The following is a 22,545-nucleotide window of genomic DNA, read 5'->3' on the forward strand; positions in this document are numbered from 1 at the left end:
TAAAATAAATGCAACTTTGCCTAAAGAGAAGACTTAGGGAGAAGCCTCAGAATCTGTCAGTCCTAGTGATTTTACAAATCATATCTATTGTCCTTAAACAATTTTTCTTTTAAATCTCAGCTACCACAGATAAGTGGCCAATCAGGACAATATACTGAAAGGCTCATTAATAATTTTATTTGGGGGCCCTTGGTTGGGTTTCTTACTCTGATTAAATTAAGAAATTCCTACAAACTTTGTTACTTCATATGAATGCTCCAATCAGTGAACAATTCTGAGGCTAACCAATTTTAAATAGAGTACTTTTGTAAGTTTAAAACATTTTACATGAACACTTTTCCTAATTACTAATCTTGTTTCCTTTATGGCAGAACAATTGAAACAAAGGTATTCTAACTACAGCAAATAATAGTTGCCTGTTGCAAAGATTTAGTCATCTCACCTTAAAATTTTATTCCAGACATTATTAAAGATATAGAGACAGTTGAACCAGATCCTCACAGAATGCAGACACTTTCTCCTAGTGAGCTGACTCTTTTTCCAAGCCACAGCCAATTTCCACACCACAGTACTAAAATGGAATGTTGTCTCACCCACCTGTTGGCTGTTTATTACATGCCCAGAATCTCCTAGGTCTGGCACAGTGCAAAGAATGTAGGATGAGGTCTGGAGCCTAGGAAGCTGACAATCTAAACAGGGAGATGATGGGATGACCACTTGAAGTCTGAGAGATAAATGAGTCTACACGTCATAGAAAATAGAAGAGGAAGCATTGGTATGGGTATTAAGAAAAAAACCTGACCTTAACTGGAAAGAACTAGCCTCAATGACACAGGTGGCCGGGATTGAGGGGGGGTCTTAGGTGGGACAGTATCCTGCAGGTTCACGGACTCAGATGCAGATGGCTGGGCTGGGAGCTAGTCTACTTTATTGTTACAACAGTTTGGGCTAGGCTTTCCCCACCCTACTCCCTCATTGTAGATAGAATACTATTCTAAGTTTGGTAGCGTTCAGGCTACCAGGTATTAATGGTCAGAAATGATTTTTTAACCTCCAGATAGAATGGAACTTAAACCAGAAACACTGTTAAGTCTTAAAATTCAACGTTTCTTTGTGGTTGAGAATATTAACTACTCAATATTAAAAATGACCCCTACCTAGTTCAAATTAAATATGTCTATCCTGTTAAAGTTATTCTGCTACCTCCTTCCCAAAAGTGTGTGCTTACAGAGTTTGCAAGCCTTTGGTTGGGGTCTTTGTTTTCTAGCTGAGTGTGTTGTTGTTTTGACATTGCCGTTTCTGTTTGGGGCAAGGTAATATCTATTCATTTATGTTATAAATATTAAAAGAGATCTTGTATAAAATGTATAGCTAGCTCAAACTTTATTTCCAGAAATATTTCTTGAGGGTCATCAAAATGTAAATACCTTTCTGGATCCACAATTGTGTGTGTGTGTGTGTGTGTGTGTAAGTATGCACTAATGTGACTTACTTCTGATGATGTTAAAGAAGCAGCTGTCTGTCAGTCTGCCTGAGTTCCTGGCAGCTTCTAAACAGATGAAGAAGTCTGAATAACCACTGGATATTTTTCATTAAAGTGTTCTGCAGATGTTGGCAAACAGATAGTGTCCCTTGAAAGGGACAAATGCACATTTTAAAGTGTACATAGAAAGATGAAGCTTCAGGCAGGCATAGCAATGAAACAGTCTTTCAAAGGAATAACACTTCTATTTGTTCTGCCAAATCCAAAGAAAAAGGGAAAAGCACCAAGTAAATAAAAATTTAGATCCTGAACTGATGGTCTTTGAATATCTCTTCTTTCTGAAACACATACTTTGAATGTTTAGGAGAAAATATATAATAGTTTGAAAGAAAACAATCTGTACCTACCTATTGGTATTTCAAAAACAGAGTCTATATGTTTTAAATAAATTAGGCAATCCTTATACCTCCAATCAATTTATCACAAACGACATTATTTTAGAAGTTGGACATCTTCCAAATAAACATATTTTCAGGACATAGGAAGATTTTACATAATTTAATTTATTCTAATAGTACAGAGTCTGAAATTAGGACTAAAAGATTTACTCCAAATATTTTTGCAAATTTTAGTCATGTAAAGAGTTCTAATACTATGTCACCCCACTGAATTTTAGAATGTAGTTAATACAAAATTGTGTGCTATAAAAGTTTGTTTAAAAAATACCTAAAGTATGAAACACTTTCATTCTGGCTGATTAGAACAACTTGGAAAAACAGGGACTTTACAGTTGGGTATCTTAATTAATTTCTATTCTTTTTTTATTTGTTACATGGCCACGCAAAAGTCACTTCAGTTGTCTGACCTTAAATTTCTTCATGATTACACAATAACCGTCCTTGTCAGCCCTGTTCTTTCAAGCATCATTTGAGATAATAGATACAAAAGTAATTTCTAAAGTTTAACATACTAGTCTTGTAAAAAAAAAAAAACCACTGGACTTAAAATTAGAATGCCAGTTTCAAGTCCTAACTCGTCTAGGTGTGTGAACTTGGAAAGATCCTTATTTCCATTCAAGTTTACGAGCTTCTTTGATCCTCCAGGAACGTAGTTCTCAAAGTGTGGTCTCCAATCCACAACCTTAGCATCACCTGGGAACTCAAAACATGCAAACTCCCATGCCCTTCCTCAGATCTGAATCAGAAACTCGGGGGTGGGCCCAACAATCTGTGTTTTAAAATGCACCCCAAAGTTTGAAATTCTCTGAGAAAGAAAACAATAATACGCATCTCAAAAGCTGTTGTGAGTACCATCATCAGACTCACCTTGAACGTATATGTATGTGTGTGTATATATATATTTTTGTGTGTGTGTGTATACACACACATTTTCCTGCACAGACATAATCTGCCCACCCAGGCTGATTAAATCAGGATCTCTGGGGTGGCAAGCCAAGCACCAAGATTTTTTTAAAGTTCACAGTAATGTTGTTACTGTGCATTGAGGTAGTACTAATTATTTCCAGAGATGCTACTGGTAACTGAACACCTGGGAGTCCCCTCTAGTTACCTTCAACCAGTTACTGCATGTGTGCCCGTTGTCCAAGATCACAGGTTCCTGGAATTTCTGTGACTTCAGAATTTCTCCGCCAAACTGGCCAGAGAAATGCCTGTGGGCCTTGGCGTGAGAGGAAGTGTAAGGACCGTGGAACCCAGAGTATAGTAGCCTGATGTGCACTGCACAGGTTCCTCCTGTACCCCCTCCCCGCAACCCATCAAACCAGCTGTTGACCCAGAACCACAGGAAGAAAGAAACTGTGGGCTCCTTTCCTCACCATAGCTGCTTCAGCCCTTTTCCTTAGGAGTTCAGTCTTTGGGAACTCAAAATCCACACAAGCTGTGGCTGTCTTCAAGGAGTGTCTACTTTCTGTTATGGATAAAATTCCTCTTAGACAAAGTGCAAAGCAGCCTGGGAAGAGCACACGCTCATTATCATCATAACAAACGACCTTGGAATGCTAGTATAGAGTAACTGGTTTAAGACAAATAACTAGGGAAATTGGTTATTTCGTTTTGTTCTTCATTTAAATGTGCCAAGTTTGGCCCAAAGCATAACTTAACAGGCTAAATGTCATAGTGGGTTTCAAATGTACAGGCATATCTCATTTTATCACATTTCACTTTACTGCGTTTCACAGATACTGTGTTTTTTTTTTTTTTACAAAATGAAGGTTTGTGGCAACCCTGGGTCAAGCAAGGCTAATGGCACCATTTCCAACAGCATTTGCCCACTTCACATCCCTGTGTCACATTTTGGTAATTCTCACAATATTTCAAACATTTTCATTGTTATTATAGTTGCTACAATAATCTGTGATCAGTGATCTTTGACGCTACTATCATCATTGTTTTGGGGCACCACAAATCCCACGCATATAAGACAGTGAACTTATCAACTGTTGAAATGACACAAAGGATGTAGAATATTACATAAAATTAGTTGATAAAGCAGCTGCAGGGTTTGAGAGTGTTGACTCCAATTTTGAAAGAAGTTCTACTGCGGGTAAAATGCTATCAAATGGCATTGCATGGTCCAGAGAAATTGTTCACGAAAGGAAGAGTCAGTCCCTGCTGTCTGTCTTACTTTTAAAAATTGCCCTCACCACCGCAATCTTCAGCAAACACCACCCTGAACAGTCAAGTCAGCAGCCATCAACATCGAGGCAAGAACCCCACCGGCAAAAGGATTAGAACTTGCTGAAGGTTCAGACGATGGTTAGAATGTTTTAGCAATAAAACATTTTTAAATTAGGGTACGTACATTGTTCTTTTAGACATAATACTATTGCACACCTAATAGACTACAGTAGAGTGTAAACATAACTTTGATATGCACTGGGAAACCAAACAATGTGTGTAAACTTGCTTTACTGTGATACTCGCTTTTTGAGGTGGTCTGGAACCAAACCCACAATATCTCCAAGGCATGCCTGTATTTTTAAATAAAATCAACTGTGTTTGATTTAATTATTTAGTAGGAAAAATGTTAGCTCTATACCCGAAAGACTTTGATTAAATCAGTTAAATTATCCAGTGAATTGTCCATTTAATTCACTTAACACACACCAGTACTTCTCAAACTGTGTATAGGGCTTATTTGTGGCAAGGATAGGAAAAGTCCCCCAACAAATGTGCCACATAATACTGAAACATCAACTGTGTGCGGTGACGTGAGTGGAAACACATTTAAAGCCAGGAGATAATACAGAATATAATGCAAGGTGTAAATGAACTAGACAAACCTCATACTTGTGTGGGTCACCAATTCCTTCTGCACGTGCCATCCCCACCTCTGTGTGCTCATATTAAGTTTCTTTTGTCAACAGAGCTCCAAACACAGAAAAATTTGAGCTCTCTACTCCATGAAAAAAAGGAAGATGAAGTAGCACAGTGATTCAATTATGGAGCTTATCCTGGTTATACAGAATACTATGTTTGAACATCAGCATGATCGAGGTCAAAGAATGATAGTAATAATTGCTTAAAACGTTCATCTCATACGCATGTGAAATAAACATAAATTTCATAAATGTCAACTCCAATCTGTTAGTAGAATAGCTCTGTTAAATTAAAATTCTCTCTCATGAAAACATAGATTACATTCGTGGACATCTTTTCTATTTCATTTAGAAAACCAAGAATATAATAATGCAGCAGCTCAACAACAAAAAAACAAACAACCCAATCCAAAAATGGGCAGAAGACCTAAATAGACATTTCTCCAAAGAAGATATACAGACTGCCAACAAACACATGAAAGAATGCTCAACATCATTAATCATTAGAGAAATGCAAATCAAAACTACAATGAGATATCATCTCACACCAGTCAGAATGGCCATCATCAATAAATCTAGAAACAATAAATGCTGGAGAGGGTGTGGAGAAAAGGGAACCCTCTTGCACTGCTGGTGGGAATGTGAATTGGTTCAGCCACTATGGAGAACAGTATGGAGGTTCCTTAAAAAACTACAAATAGAACTACCATATGACCCAGCAATCCCACTACTGGGCATATACCCTGAGAAAACCGAAATTCAAAAAGAGTCATGTACCAAAATGTTCATCGCAGCTCTATTTACAATAGCCCGGAGATGGAAACAACCTAAGTGTCCATCATCGGATGAATGGATAAAGAAGATGTGGCACATATATACAATGGAATATTACTCAGCCATAAAAAGAAACGAAATTGAGCTATTTGTAATGAGGTGGATAGACCTAGAGTCTGTCATACACAGTGAAGTAAGTCAGAAAGAAAAAGACAAATACAGTATGCTAACACATATATATGGAATTTAAGAAAAAAAAATGTCATGAAGAACCTAGGGGTAAGGCAGGAATAAAGACGCAGACCTCCTAGAGAACGGACTTGAGGTTATGGGGAGGGGGAAGGGTGAGCTGTGACGGGGCGAGAGAGAGTCATGGACATATACACACTAACAAACGTAGTAAGGTAGATAGCTAGTGGGAAGCAGCCGCATGGCACAGGGATATTGGCTCAGTGCTCTGTGACAGCCTGGAGGGGTGGGATAGGGAGGGTGGGAGGGAGGGAGACGCAAGAGGGAAGAGATATGGGAACATATGTATATGTATAACTGATTCACTTTGTTATAAAGCAGAAACTAACACACCATTGTAAAGTAATTATACCCCAATAAAGATGTTAAAAAAAAAAAAAAAAAAAAAAAAAAAAAAATAATGCAAACAGTGCTCACAACACACACACACACACACACACACACACACACACACACACACACACACACACACACGCTGTGCTCCAACTGCATTTGTAACAGAGTGAAAAAAACTGCTTTTCAACCAACAGACAAATACAAATGAACATACAAATCACGGGAACCAAACTTTCATTCCTACCAAATTTCAACAGAGTATTCAAAAATTTTGCACCAAATCTTTCAAATATTTATCCTAAAGCCTAGGGTTGAGAAATGATAAGTTAATCTGATATTATAAAAACACCACTTAAAACTTCAGAAAAAAACATATCATTTAAAAATCGATACTGTTTTTAGAATGAAGCGTGAGAATTATATTTACCGAGACAATATAAACCAACATGGCTTCAAATTCATGAATGATACTGGGCAGGTGGTATATTTAAATTATTGAGGATTACACACAAAATATCAGTCAAAATTAAGCATCAACAGAAGTTATTCTTTTTGATGTTGGTTATGTAATCTATGTGTCTTTTAAGTTTTTATATGCATTCTAATAATGAAATATTTATACCTATAAGATTGGCAAAGTAAAAAAAATAGATAGTGTTCAGTATTGGCAGGGACAAGGATATACAGATGGGACTGTCAAGTTTATAACACAATTCAGCAATATCTGTCAAAGTTAAAAATACACACAGTTTGACATAGTAATTTTACTACTGGTATTTATTCTACTGTTTTATATATACTTGCATATGTATAACATGAAATATATACAAGGATATTCATTCCAAACTAGTCATGATAGGATAGGACTGGGGAAAAAAAATTTAGTGTCCATCAATATAGCACTGGTTAATGAATTATTCATTAAAAAAATTAATATGCAGCTCAAAAAAGGAAGAGTTCTAGGGCTTCCCTGGTGGCGCAATGGTTGAGAGTCCGCCTGCCGATGCAGGGAACACGGGTTCGTGCCCTGGTCCGGGAAGATACCACGTGCTGTGGAGCGGCTGGGCCCGTGAGCCATGACTGCTGAGCCTGCGCGTCCGGAGCCTGTGCTCCGCAACGGGAGAGGCCACAACAGTGAGAGGCCTGCGTACCACAAAAAAAAAAAAAAAAAAAAGGAATAGTTCTAAACATACTAATAGGAAATGATTTCTAATATATTAAGCGAGAATCAAATTTTAGGAAAATATGTATTAGACATAATTTTGTTTGCATTAGCAAATGCACAAATAAAATGTCTATAAATTCACAGCTAAGTTTGGAAATCTACTTTTTTTTTAGTATATTTATTTATTTATTTTTGGCCATGTTGGGTCTTTGTTGCTGTGCACAGGCTTTCTTCTTAGTTGCAGTGAGCGGGGGCTACTCTTCGTTGCAGTGGTCAGGCCTCTCATTAAGGTGGCTTCTCTTGTTGTGGAGCACAGGCTCTAGGCACGTGGGCTTCAGTAGTTGTGGCACGTGGGCTCAGTGGTTGTGGCTCACAGGCTCTAGAGCTCAGGCTCAGTAGCTGTGGCGCACGGGCTTAGTTGCTCCGCGGCATGTGGGATCTTCCCAGACCAGGGCTCGAACCTGTGTCCCCTGCACTGGCAGGCGGATTCTTAACCACTGAGCCACCAAGGAAGCCCTACTTAAGAAATTCTGACATTGCTTTTGGAGACCATCTAGGTGGCTTGGGAACAAACAAAACAGGTACTTTTCAATTTTATATTCTTTGTAAATTTTAAATGTTATATAATTTATGTGGATTATATAGTTTTAAAAATTAAATTTACAGAGGCAAAAAACTCCAGTTGATTTTTCCAAATACACCATTCAGAGAAATGGAATACATTTATGATAAGAACCTGGCATTCTTCTTAATGTGTACATCTGTATAGGTGATTAGGAATGTTTTAATGGAGTTAGATTCTGTCTTTACTTTTACAGATGAAGAAACTGACGATCAGATGGATTCAGTAATTTCTGCAAGCCTCACAGCAATTATACGGCTGTACTTCAGGTTATATTCAATTCTATTCAACTCCAAAGCCTACTGTCTTAACCACCATACTGCACGTGGTCTTTCGTTACAACTAGATATCTCTAAATGTGACTTTTAAATCAATATTCAACGCCAAATTGCCGAATTTAACTTTTCCCTCTCCCAACAAAGCACTGTTTTCAAGTAGTGTCTTTTACAGTAAACACTCCCATTTTTAAAATTCAACTATTTTTTACATCAGGTAGCAATTTACAGCCATTATCAGACCTATTTCAAAAGCCTTTCTGAAGCACTGACCTTTCTACTTTCTGAATTATGCTACTTTTGCTTTGAAAACGTGAAAAACAACATGTCAGTTAGTTTGGTTATTGACTCACAGTAAGAGGAAATGAGTTCTGTTTGATAGTGCTAGAAATTGATAGTTTCATATTCCTAACTCATCATAGCTTCACAGCTGCTTCTGAAGTATGACTTTTATGAAGCCTCTTAACCCTTGGAAATTTCCTCTCTAAAAGGAGAGCTGCAAAATGCACCATCCTCCATGGGATATTATGAGCTGTCATTAATTAATGTTTTGTAAAGCACTCTGAGATGTGGTTTGAATGGTGCTACATCAATGCAAAGTATCAGTAAGCCACTTAAAAATCAAATTGTCACCTGCTCCGGGGACTCAAGCAAAGCCTGCAGCTTGCTGATAATGAAGCCGGCTCTCAGGATGTTTTTTTTTGAGGCCTGTCAGGGTGAAGTTTATTAAAGCAACATTTTATTAAAATAAGGCTATTTGTGAGCCTAACAGAATAATAAAGGTTCGTAAATACTATTAAATCTCAATTATTTGAGCAGATTAATTGATTTTATTAATAAACTGTGGTTAAATGGGCCTGAGCCTCTGTAGCTTCCCTGTGCGGCTCAGTGTTCAGCAGGTGGCTGATTGATGATGCTTGAAGCACCTGGTCAGGAAGCAGAAAAGAGGCAGAGCCCTGCAAGGAGCCCTCTGGGTGAAGCTGGGAGGTCTGGAACCTAAATCCCCTATTCTCAGGTACGCCCCATCTCTCCTGGAGAAGGGCAAGGCCAGAGACTTGGCTTTAGTACCCATTAAATGTCGAAGAGGAAAGGAAAATAAGCGACTAACTTGATTTCAGATTTAGTCCCTCACTACTAGTTCTGAAAGTCTCCAAAAAAGATAAAACTCCCATTTTTCCACTGTGCCTCATCCAAAGTAAATCCACAGATCTGTAAATCCACTCAACCACACCCTCAGAAAATAAAGTGTTGATTTTATTTTAGCCATTTTTCCATGGCATGTGATCTTCTCCTGTCCACCCATTAAATAAGAATTCACAGCTGTTATTACTAATATCTAACAAAAGAATGTGTTCAAGTGTATTTCAAGAAAAAATTCAAGGACATTTTTTTCAATCATGCTCAAGAGAAAATACCGAATTACGACCTCCTGTCTGCTCTTCTTGCCCTGTACTTTGTTAGTGCCTATGACACAACTGCTATACACTTAATTTCCCTGCTAAATGAGATGACTTTATCATAGTTCATATGCTCACAGATTCAGATTTGCTACCATAATTGTTTACTTTAGTGTACTCATTGTTTATCAAGTTTAAAAGATGGGTTTCATTTAAGAAAATTAAGACAAAAACATTCAAAAATAGAACTGATTGTAAAAATAACACATTGTCCAGTATCTTATAAATAATTAAGAAAATAGTTTGCTTAAAAATCTTGGCAAAATTTAAAATGTAGCAGAAAATAAGGGCAAAAATATGTTCAACCGCAAAAGTAAGACGTTAAGTTAGTCAAATAAATATTGAAGAGGCATTTCTGGTAAAAATTACTTTAAAGAAATCAGAGAAATTAATTTTTAAATAAGGATATTTTGTATTATTTAAAACTGCTTTGGTAAAAGAAAATTTTATACTAGTAATAAAATTAAATTAAATTAACTTAGAAATTCAGAAATTTCTTTTGAGAATAGTATTTTCTATTGAAGATAGCATTGAGGATAGTATTAAAATAGTATGAGTCTTTCTGGAAATAAATAACTGCAAATCATCATCAAACAAAAAATTTTAGTTGTACTATTTTCTAGATAAAAGAGAAAATCTGTAATACTGCCTGAGAATATGTTTATCTACATTTTCCTGTACTTTCTACTAGAAAGGATGTTGGCTGAATCCCAAAAGAAAATTGACATTTATCCTGCAATTCTGTCCAATCCAGTGACAGATTAGAAGTACCAGCAAATCTAAGCAACAGAGATTGTAATACATCACATAACATGAGAATAAAATTAATGTTCCAACATTCAAACTATAAAATAATAGAATTTTTATTTTATTTTTTTAAGATGTAACAAAGGCAAAAGCAAATATATTTTGGATAGATTTTAAGAGCGAAACCATAAGCTCTTTAAAGCAGATGGAAAGAGATTGAAATTTAAATGATCAAAACAAGACCAGGCAAATATAAACTATTGTTTTTGTAAAGCTGATGTACTTTACTAATATCGGAAGAAGACTTTAAAGCAAAAAAACCTTACAAGCTATGGTAGATTGAAAATATCTCCACGATACGTTGCAACTCCTCACATCAATAAAAGCTTATTCATCCATGCCTTAAAACCGGGCTGGACTTGTGTCTTGCTTTGACCAATAATCTTTTTTGAAAGTGGTGTTGGGTGGACTGCAGAGCTTAGGCTGTTATAGTCTTTGTGAATTCTGCCCTCACTTTCTTGCACTCCTGAGACTACACTGGTGTGAAGGATCCTAATCCAGTTTACTGAAGGATGAAGTGCTACTCAGAGGAGACCCACACTGCCCCAGCCAACGGCCAGCTCCACTGCCAGACAGATTCTGAGACCTTCACGGATCCTCCAGGTCTACTCAAGCCACCAGATGACTTCAGCCTCATAAACACTCCCAAGGTAGAAAAGCACAAACACTGAGCAGGTTGCCACCCACAAGATCACAGAAAACAGTAAGTCATTGTTATGTCATTAAGTTTGAGGTGGTTTAATATGTAGCAATAGGTAACTCAAGCAACACTTTGGTTAGAGATTAGACTGTGCTGAGTTGTAAACGTGGCTATGAGAGGTGAAATCTATGTCCCCTCTTCTTCAATCCAGACATATCTCGTGCCTTACTTTGACCAATAGCATGGGTGAGAATGACAAGAGTCTAGAACTTGAGACCTTGCATCTCTTGCTCTCACTTTCTGAGAATCTTGAGACCATCCTGCTGTGCAAAAACCCAATTCAGCCAACTGGAAGAAGAGAAGCCAGATAGAGGATAACAGATTTGCCTTAGCCAAAAACCAGCATCAGACTAAGCGAGGCCACTGTGGACCCTGCACACCCAGTCGAGCTGTTAAACGTCTGCAGCCACCAGAGTTTTCCCCAGCTAGGCCAGAAGAAGAATCCCCTAAAGAAAACTTTGTACACGACCACTAGAGGACGCACAAGAGAATATTCATAGCTGTATTGTTCGTAAAAGCAAAAGCTAAATAAATACATAAAGGGAGGTGTCTGTCACCATACAATGGATAAATAATTGTGGTTATCATAAAATGCCGGCATATCCCATAGCAGTGAAAATGAATGAGCTACAAAAGTTCTACCGGGTGATGTCAGCTAGATGGCACAGGAGGAAATCTCACCCTCAACTCTCCACAAAGAGACAGTAATTGGACAACTACCCACAAACAAAAATAGCTCTAGGAGAGCTCTGGCATCCAGTCAAGAAGCTACAGCAACGCAATAAAGAAAAAAAAAAAGAAGAAGAACCACAACGAAAAGGTAGGAAGAAAAGTTTCATCTCACCTGCATCATCCTGTCCCCCAGGCCAGCATAGCTCAGTGCCAAAAGGGATCCCCTCCACTGGTGGGTTCCACTGGGCAGGCAGGAAGGAAAGTAAAGCAGGGTCAACATCCAACTCTCCCAGACTCTCCAGGTGCTGCCTGAAGGACCTGCTGCAGTTTCATCCCATCAACACCACTGGGGTGATGGGCATAGCAGAGGCATCTGGAGACAACTAGGAACAAAGAAGAAAGGCAGGGATATAAGAAGGGCAGGGCGACACCATGGGACCCTGTGGTCTGCTCTCAGGAGACCACAATAGCCTTTTCCCTGTGGCCTGAACAGCCCTCGCAGTCACCACAGACCCCCTGCAACTTTCACCAACCAGGACCTGGGAGTGGACACAGCAGCCTGTTCTCAGAGGACCCTATAGCAGCTTTCACCACTGAGGAGGCTGCTGGTTAACAGCCATTGCATCTGCTGCAGATCCCCTGAAGCCTTCGTCACCGAGGGAGCTGCAGTTTTTGTCCTCAGAGATCCCAGCTGCCTGAGCCGGTAGAACACCCCTCCCTGGACCAGAAAAGCCCCAGCAAGTATCACCACAGGCATCCTGGCACTAAGATCCAACACAGGTGGAGCTGGCCCTGCTGCCACCACTGGTTCTGGTTCTCTAAACATACTCTTTTTTTTTTTTTTTTTTTTTTGCGGTACCCGGGCCTCTCACTGCTGTGGCCTCTCCCGTTGTGGAGCACAGGCTCCGGACGTGCAGGCCCAGCGGCCATGGCTCACGGGCCCAGCCGCTCCGCGGCACGTGGGATCTTCCCGGACCGGGGCACGAACCCGTGTCCTCTGCATCAGCAGGCGGACTCTCAACCACTGCACCACCAGGGAAGCCCTCTAAACATACTCTTACCATATGATCCAGCAACCATGCTCCTTGGTATTTACCCCCAAAGAGCTGGAAACATGTCCACACAAAAACATGCACACACGTGTTTATAGCAATTTTGTTCATAATCCCCCAAATCTGGAAGCAACAAAGACTTCTACTTCAGTAGAAGAATGGATGAATAAACTGTGGTACATCCAGACAATGGAATATTATTCAGCACTAAAAAGAAATGAGCTATCCAGCCTTGAAAAGTCATGAAGGAAACATAAATGCATATTACTAAGTAAAAGAAGTCAATCACTACATACTGTATGATTCCAACTATACAAAAGTCTGGAAAAGACAAAACTGTGGAGACAGTAAAAAGATCAGCATTTGCCAGGGGTTGGGTAAGGGCAGGATGGATGAATAGGCAGAGCCCAGAAAATTCTTAAGACAGTGAAAATACTCTGTATGATACCATAATGATGGATATATGTGATTACCATTTGCCCAAACCCACAGAAGGTACAGCACCATGAGTGAACCATAATGTGTACTATGGACTTTGAATGATTCTGATGTGTGAATATAGTTCATCAACTGCAATACATGTACCACTCTGGTGAAGGATGTTGATAATGGGAGACGCTACACATGTGTGGAGGCAAGGGTATATAAGAAACTTCTATACCTTTCCCTCCATTATGCTGTAAACCAAAAGCTGCTCTAAAAAAAAAATTGTATTTAAAAAAACCCAAAAAACAAGTGGGCAAAGGACCTAAACAGACACTTCTCAAAAGAAGAAATTCAAATGGCTAACAAGTTATGCAAAGGTGCTCAAAATCTCTGCTCATCAGGGAAATGCAAATCAAATCACAACGAGGTATCACCTCACCAGTCAGCATGGCTAGCATCAAAAATACAAAAGATAAATATTGATGAGCATGTGGAGAAAAGGGAAAACTTGTACACTGCTGGTGGGGATGTAAATTGGTACAACCATTATGGAAAATAATACGGCGATTTCTCAAAAGCTTAAAACTAGAACTACCATATGATCCAGCAACTCCACTTCTGTGTATATATCCAAAATAATTGAAATCAGTATCTTGAAGAGATTATCTGTACCCCTATGTTTGTTGAAGCAGCTGGAGAACATTATGCTAAGTGAAATAGGCTAGACACAGGAAGGAAAATACTGCATGATCTCACTTTGTGGAATGTAAAATAGTCAAACTCATAGAAGCAGAGTAGAATGGTGGTTGCCAGACGCTGGGCAAGGGAGAAATGGGATGATCTTGGTGAAAGGTTATCAATTTTCAGTTAGGTCAACTGAACAGGTTATAAAGATGTAATGTACAGCAGGGTGGGTATAGATAATGATATGCTATTGTATTCTTGAAATTTTCCAAGATGATACATTTTCAATTCAATCTTCAATTCAATCTTCTGGACACATGAACACATGAACACATGAACACATGAACACAAAGCAGTAACCACAAAGCAGTAACCACGTAGAGGTGATGGATATGTTCATTAGCTTGATTGTGGTGATCTTCTCACAATGCATGCATATATCAAAAAATAATACCAGGTCCTGGTATTGTATTTATAATTTTTATATGTCAAAGATGTTTCAGTAAAGCTTTTTGTAAAAAAAGTTTCTGCTAAGTAGTTTCAGTCATTAAAAGGAACCCTCAGCAACCAAACAATATGTAAAAATTACATGTATTAATGTCACCTTTCTTTTGGGATACTCACATTCCAAAAGAAGAAAGGCAAAAAAAATGACATTACAGATAATACACAGAAAATATTTTTAAACTGCATCATAATGTCTTTCTCTTAACATCTTTGTTGTAGTGTAATTGCTTTACAATGTTGTGTTAATTTCTGCTGTGTAACAAAGTGAATCAGCTATATGTATACATATATCCCCATAATCCCTCCCTCGTGCGTCTCCCTCCCTCCCACCCCTCTAGGTGGTCACAAAGCACTGAGCTGACCTCCCCATGCATGCATCATCATTTCTTAAAAAGAACTTTGACTATTTTTATTAATAATTTTTGTTTCTTGGGGCTTCCCTGGTGGCGCAGTGGTTGAGAGTCCGCCTGTCGATGCAGGGGACACGGGTTCGTGCCCCGGTCCGGGAAGATCCCACATGCCGCGGAGCAGCTGGGCCCGTGAGCCATGGCCGCTGAGCCTGCGCGTCCGGAGCCTGTGCTCCGCAATGGGAGAGGCCACAACAGTGAGAGGACCGCGTACTGAAAAAAAAAATAATAATAATAATAATTTTTGTTTCTTAACATATGTTCATTATGAAGATGTTAAAGCTAGAATTAAATAAAAGAAAAATAAACAATTACCTATAATCCCCACCTAGAGATAACTATTAACATTTAGTATTAAAATGTGTTCTACTAAAAGAAAAAAAAAAAGAGAGAGAGAAAGAAAATGAATAAACTATGGTTATATAGATAACTGTAGGTGAATATCAACAATTGTTAGCAAGCAAATTACAGAATAAATATATGACCAAAAGTTCCAAAAACTTGCAAATCTAAATAATATATTGTGTTTGATGTGGGTAAATTACTATTCACTTATTATTTACCCTCTACATATAAAGTATATATATCCTTATGTACATATTTCACAGTAAAAACTAATGAAAAATTTTAAAAAGAAAGAATAATTAAAAACAAAACAGTCTCCTAAGACCTTATTACTTACCAATAAATAGCAGTTCTGCCTAATAAAGTTTCTACTTGGGGGAATAAAAGAGCTCCATCAATGGGTTAAATTCCATAATAATATTAATAATTTTAATAAGTTTCTTACTAATAAAATAATTTATTAAATTCAAAAAATATATGAAAAAAATTTAGTCAAACAAGCCATTTCATTGAACTGAACAACCAAAATTAATATGATCTATTCAGTTTCTCCATTTAAAATTTTTCTAAAGTCTTATTGGTTTGTAGAGTTTATTGTATATTCTGAATAGAGCCCTTTGCCAGTTACTTTTATATAATGGCTGTGATGAATGGAAGTTTTAACTTAATGTACTCAAACATCTTTATTTTGGGGGGGGTCCTTTTTGCTTGTTTACTTCTTTAAGTATTACACCACTTCCCTGAAGTCATAATATTTTTCCTTATTTTTTCCTAAGAGCATTAAAGATTTGCCTTTATATCTTAATATTTAATTCACTTGGGGCATGCTTTTTATATGTGGTAGTATTGAGGTGAAGTCCAATTTTTTTGTCCATATACAGGCATACATCAGTGATATTGCTGGTTCAATTCCAGACCACCACAATAAATACCACAATAAAGCAAGTCACACAAATTTTCAGTTTCCCAGTGCATGTAAAAGTTATGTTTACACCATGCTGTAGCCTATTAAGTATGCAATAGCATTATATCTAAAAAAATGCACAGACCTTAATTTAAAAAATGCTAATTGCTAAAAAATGGTAAATATTGTCTGGGCCTCCAGAGAGTAGTTGTAATAATATCAAAGATAACCAATCACAGATCACCATAGCTAATATAATGATAAAGAAAAGGCTTGAAATATTGCGAGAATTATCAAAATGTGACACAGAGACATGAAGTAAGCAAATGCTGTTGGAAAAGTGACGCCAAAACACTTGCTCGATGCAGGACTGCCACAAACCTTCCATTTGTTAAGCAATGCAATATCTGTAAAGCACAATAAAGTGAGCACAATAAAACGTGGTATGTCAACGGATTCTTAACTGGGGCAGCACCATTTATTCAGGTGTCCATCCGAAACCCCAAGGACCTGTGCCTCATCTTTGTCACATATGAACATGTCCACGTATTAGTGGATCTGATTTTGAGCTTTGTATTTTGCTTGTAGTTTGTGCCAACATCACACTGTCTTAATTATAATAAATTTATAGTAATCCTTGACACGTGCTAGAGAAAGTTTTTCCTCTATTGTTTTGCTTTAGACTGTCTTGATGACTATCAACCTTTCCATTTATATATACATAAATATGAGCTTGTCAAGTTATATGATTCTGCTGGGATTTTGAAAGCAGTTGCATTACTCTAAGAATCAGAGGGGAATTTACATATTTTTAAAATTGGTCTTGAATCTATAATCAAGATGGACTTCTCTATTTAGGTCTTCTTTACTGTCTCTCAATGTATTTTTATATTTTGCTCAGGAAAGAACTGATGGATGTTCATTTAGATTTACTTTAAGGAATTTTGTATTTCTAATGTCACTTTAAATTATTGATTTTTATAATTATTTTCCTAAATGTGAGTTGCTGGAATGTAGGGAAATGTTTATTTATTTTTATTTTAATGTTGTTAATTCAGTCTTGTAACTTAATCATCATGTAAATTCTAATATTTATCTGTGTATGTGTGTATAATTTTCCTACATTATTATATCATTTGTGAGAAATATTATTTTCTTCCAATCTTTGTGCCCTTTCTTATTTTTGCTTTACTGAATTACTTATGCTGTTTCATCCATTTATTCTACACATATTTACTGAATGCCTATTATATGCCAGAAGCTGTTCTAGGCACTTGGAATATATCAGAGAAAATAAAATGATAAACTATCCCTTTCCTCATAGAGTTTAAAATCTAGATAGCAATAAACACAAAACATATCACATACTAAATTATGCAGTGCATTAGAAGATGAAAATAATATAGAAAAAAGGAAAGTGTTATAGAGAAGTAGGAGTACCTGGGTTTGGAAGAGGGGAGGGGAGAGAGAACAGGGAGCATTTTAAAATAAAGTGGCAAAGTCAAGGCTCACTGAGAAAGCAGCAAGCAATCAAGCAAACAATTGAAGGCAGTGAGGTATGAACCACAAGGATTCAGGAGGAAGAGCACGGCAGGCAGAGGGAAGAGTCAGTGCAAAGGCCCAGTTGGAGCAAAGTGACCACAAGAAAGAACAGTGCACCAGAAAGGCACAGAGGGGAGACAGGAGGCACACAGATCACGTGAGGCTTTGTAGGTCATTGCAAGTATTGAACTTTAAAGAAATGGAGAATCACTGAGGGATGTGAGCAGAAAGGAGAGGTAAATTAACATATACAAGAAGGACTTCTCTAGATCCTTTGCTGAAATTAGCTCAGGGGGACAAATGTAGAAGCAGAGAGAGCAGTTAAGAGATGCCCCAGTGATGCAAGTAAAGATGCTAGTGGCCTCGACCAAAATCCTAACAGTGGAAGTGGCAGGAAGTACCTGGATTTTGCACTGCATATAAAATTAAAGCCAACAAGAACTCATTACTGATTGTAAGAGAGGAGTCAAAGATGACACCAAGGTTTATGACTAGATCTATTAGAAGGGTTAAATTGCCAATAATGAGAAATTCTAAGGTAGGAAATGCTAAGGAAAGTCCAAATGTAACTTCAGAATATTTAAGTTTTTCTATAACATCTTTAAAAATAGCTAACTTTTAAATAACTATCAAAAATCAAAATATAAATATATTTTATAAAGCATGATAGAAGAAACCAAAAAGGAACCATAAAATATCAATTAATAACTCTTATGATAGAATTAACGCCAAAAGATTCTTATTTATTTATTCTAGCTTTATTGAGATCTATTTGACATACAAAATTGTGTAAGTTTAAGGACTACAATGTGATGATTCAATATATACCATATTTCCCTTGTGAAATGATTACAATAAGGTTACTTCTGAGGTTAATCCGTTATTTCTGTTAAAAAACAAAACAACTGGCCCAAAATGGAGCTACATATGCTACGTCCAACGTCACAAGAGACTTAATTAGTTTTGGCTCTCCTAGAAATGGAATCTTAGACCAGTCACTTAGGATAGCCTGATCAGCACTAGTTAGGTAATCTGCCTGATAGACACCTGCCATCCACTATAGAGAAAGTAACTTAGCAATAACCAGCCTGCATTTTTACCTAGATTGGATGCTGCCCAATTCATAAATCATTGAATAAAACCAGTAAGATCTTTAATATTTACTCAATTGAGTTTTGTTTTTTAATATCTCACATGGTTCCATTTTTTGTGCATGTGATGAGAACATCTAAGATCTACTCTCTTGGCAACTTTCAAGCATACAATACAGTATTGTTAACTATATTAACTATAATTTACATTAAAGCCCCAGAACTTAATCATCTTATAACTGCAAATTTGTACCTTTTGACCAATATCTTCCCATTTCCCCTACTTCTCAGTCCCTGGCAACCACCCATCTATTCTTTGTATGAGTTCAACTTTTTGAGATTCCACATATTAAGTGAGAGCATACCGTATTTGTCTTTCTCTAACTTATCTCATTTAGCACAATGCCCTCCACGTCCATCTATGTTGTCTCAAATGGCAGGAGTTCTTTCTCATAGCTGAAAAATATTCCATTGTATATATAAACCAGATTTTCTTTATACATTCATTCATCAAGGGACACTTAGGGTGTTTCCATGCCTTGGTTATTGTAAATAATGCTGCAATAAACATAGGAATATAGATACCGCTGTCAGATAAATGTTCCACCTCATTCAAATATATACCCAGAAGTGGTATTGCCAAATGATACAGTAGTTCTATTTTTAAATTTTGAGAATCTTCATAATGTTTTCCACAATGTCTGTAACAATTTACATCTCCACCAACAGTGCACAAGGGTTTCTTTTTTACCACATCCTCACCAACACTTGTTATCTCTTGTCTTTTTGATGCTAGCCATTCTAACAGCTGTGAGGTGATATCTCCTTGTCATTTTGATTTTCATTTTCCTGATAAGGTGAGTAACTTCTCATGCACCTGTTGGCCATCTGTATATCATCTTTAGAAAAATATCTATTTGGGTACTTTGCCCATTTTTTAAATCAGATTATTGGGGCTTTATTGCTATTGAGTTGTATGAATTCCTATTATATTTTGGATATTAAACCCTTATAAGATATATGGTTTGCAAATATTTTCCCTCATTCTGTAGATTTCCTTTTCATTTTGTTGATTATTTCCTTCGCTGTGTAGAAGCTTTCTAGTTTGATGTAGTGCCACTGTGGATTTCTGCTTTTATTGCCTTTGTTTTTGGTATCATATCCAAGAAATCATTTGCAAAACCAACGTTAATTTGTTTTTTCTCTATGTTTTCTTCTAGAAGTTTTATGATTTCAGATCTTATATTTAAGTCTTTAAATCATTTTGAGTTAATTCTTGTGAGTGCTGTAAGCTTCTGTCAATCATGCTTTTGCGTGTGAATATCCATTTATTCCAACATCCTATATTGAAGAGACTATCCTGTCCCCATGGAATGTTCTTGGCTCTCTTGTAAATATTAGATGACCATGTAGGCGTGGGTTATTTCTGGGTCCTTGATTCTGTTCCATTGCTTTATGTGTCTGTTTTTTACTCCAGTAACATACTTTGATTACAATCATTTTGTAGTATAGTTTGAAATTGAAGTGTGATGCCTCCAGCTTTGTTTCTTCATCAAGATTGCTTTGGCCATTCAGGATCTTTTGTGATTTCATACTAAGTTTAGGATAGATTTTTTTTTTACTTCTGTGAGAATGCCGTTGGAATTTTGATAGGGATTGCAATGAATCTATGCATTGCTTTGAGAAGTATGGATATTTTAACAATATTAATTCTTTCAATCTATGAACAAAGAATAGTCTTTCATTTTTTTGCATCTGCTGCAATTTCTATCATCAAAGTCTTATAGTTTTCAGTGTACAGATCTTTCACCTTTTGTTAATCTTATTTCTAAGTATTTTATTGTTTTTAATGCTACTGTCAATATGGTTGTGGGGTTTTTTTCTTCCAAATAGTTTGCTGTTAGTGCATACAAATGCAACTGACCTTTTGATGGTGATTTTGCATCCTGACAAATGAGACTATAGCCTAGTCCTCAGGGGTACAGAGCTGTTTCCTTGTCTACAGCAGAGACCTTGTTCTGTCAGCTGCCTGGTGTGGGCCTGCCTTCTCAAAATGGCTCTCCTCAGTCTCGGTCTCCACTGGGGTTCTACTACCAGCAAAGCCCATGAACAATTTCCGGGGAATAAAAATAAATATGGGTAATAAAATAAAGTCTAATCTTTTCTTTTCCTTCGTGCTTAGTCTCGTCTCACTGGCTCACAGGGTCCCGCGTGCAGAGGCCTGGCACCTGGCCCTTCAGGCCAGAACTCCTGGTGCGAAAAGGCTGCTCCAGGACCTCAGCTCAGGGTCCTGGGTAGATGCTGCACACGACTTTGCAATCTGGGGTGCGAGCAGCACTGCTGCCCCCCTACCCTTGACTCCCAAGAACTCTGTCCCCTCCCCACTGATGATAATATAGTAAAGCAGCACCGCCCACAGCCTGTCGGGGAAGCCTGTCTTCTAGAGCACAAGCTCGTACCTCTCCATGCTCTGACTAAAGAATAAAGCTTTACTCTCTGTTTCTGAACCAAATCCAGTCTTCTTCTACTGGCTCGAACAACACTGGGCAAAAGGACCCTTATTGGGGCCCAACTTGAAAGGGTCAGTAACAAAATTTTGGTGACTCAGATGGGATGGATGGACCACGGCCTTTTCACCTGCATTTATCCAGGAGGCTCCCAGCTCACCCTGGCTCACACCAGCTCCAGTGGAAGGATGGCAGAGGCTTTGGGAGTTTCATGTGAGGATGATTGCCTCTGATCTTTGAGTTCACTCTGATGGATCAGAATGTGACAGGCTTTGACCGAATTCAGAGCACCTCTGCCTAGCAACCCGATACCTGGGTGTGGGGCACACACACAGCATAGCCCCCAGAGTCACCTGGACTGCGCCACCTTGAGGGGATCACAGCGGATTCATAGGGGATTGGAGACTGAAACTCATGCATGTCTCCTCACTGCCTTTGACTGGCCTTCCCATGGTGCCAGACACCCAGGGATGGTGGGGCCCTGTGGATGAGAAGGAGTCACGGCCATTTTGCTCACTGTCTCACCAGTAATGCTGTCCTCTCAGCCTCTGGATAAGCCAGTAGCAGCCACACCAGGGTTTTTTTTTTGCCTCCTCACTAAACTCCAGGGGTCAACCATAGCATTCTCCACCATCACTTCCAGTTTGAAAAAGGACATCGGGCAGCCCCATGAGCCAAGACGCAAGACTGGGAAAAGGCCCAGGTAGTGAGGACCACCTGACAAAATGGAACAAGGATGCCCAATTCAGGGAAAGGCACTGGAGATGCCTGAGTGTGAAAGGGTACCAAGGTAGGTACGTGACCATGACTTGAGCTCTTCTGGTCAGTGCTGGTTTCTCTGAAGTGGGCTGAGAAGCCCTATGAGCCACTCAAAAGACCAGGAACAGCCACTGACCTACCTCTCCTTCCCCTCTGCTTGTGAGGCGAAACTTGGGTAATTCTTTATCAACCAAAGTTCCCCGAGCTCTCCTCCCAGTATCAGCACAGAATACCAGCTGTCCCAGTGATCTGGTGAGTAACTTGTAGGAATCCCTCATGCGTTCAGCTCTCACCCGGTAGGGAGTCGAAAAACTCCTCCTTTCACCCGAAAGGAGGAAAGAGAAGAACCCCAGCTGAGACAGCTGTGCCACTCCATACAAGTTCACATTGGTCAGGAACTAACAGGGCTAAGCTCCTCTGGCCTGGAGGAAGTCCTGTCTAACC

General features: G+C 38.3%; 1 long non-coding RNA gene across 2 annotated transcripts in view; it reads right to left on the bottom strand.

Annotated features, from left to right (window-relative positions):
- LOC141278953 (uncharacterized) overlaps positions 1-12,258 on the bottom strand; it is a 104,842-nt gene extending 92,584 nt beyond the window's left edge. For both annotated transcript variants that reach the window (XR_012332449.1, XR_012332460.1), the window contains exons 1-2: positions 12,050-12,258; positions 8,875-8,949 (exon numbers count right to left, since the gene is read on the bottom strand). This is a non-coding gene — a long non-coding RNA (uncharacterized lncRNA). The remainder of the gene's footprint in view (positions 1-8,874; positions 8,950-12,049) is intronic.
- Between the last annotated feature and the right edge of the window lie 10,287 nt (positions 12,259-22,545).

The sequence above is a fragment of the Tursiops truncatus genome, chromosome 1 (assembly GCF_011762595.2).
Source record: "Tursiops truncatus isolate mTurTru1 chromosome 1, mTurTru1.mat.Y, whole genome shotgun sequence".
NCBI lineage: Eukaryota > Metazoa > Chordata > Mammalia > Artiodactyla > Delphinidae > Tursiops > Tursiops truncatus.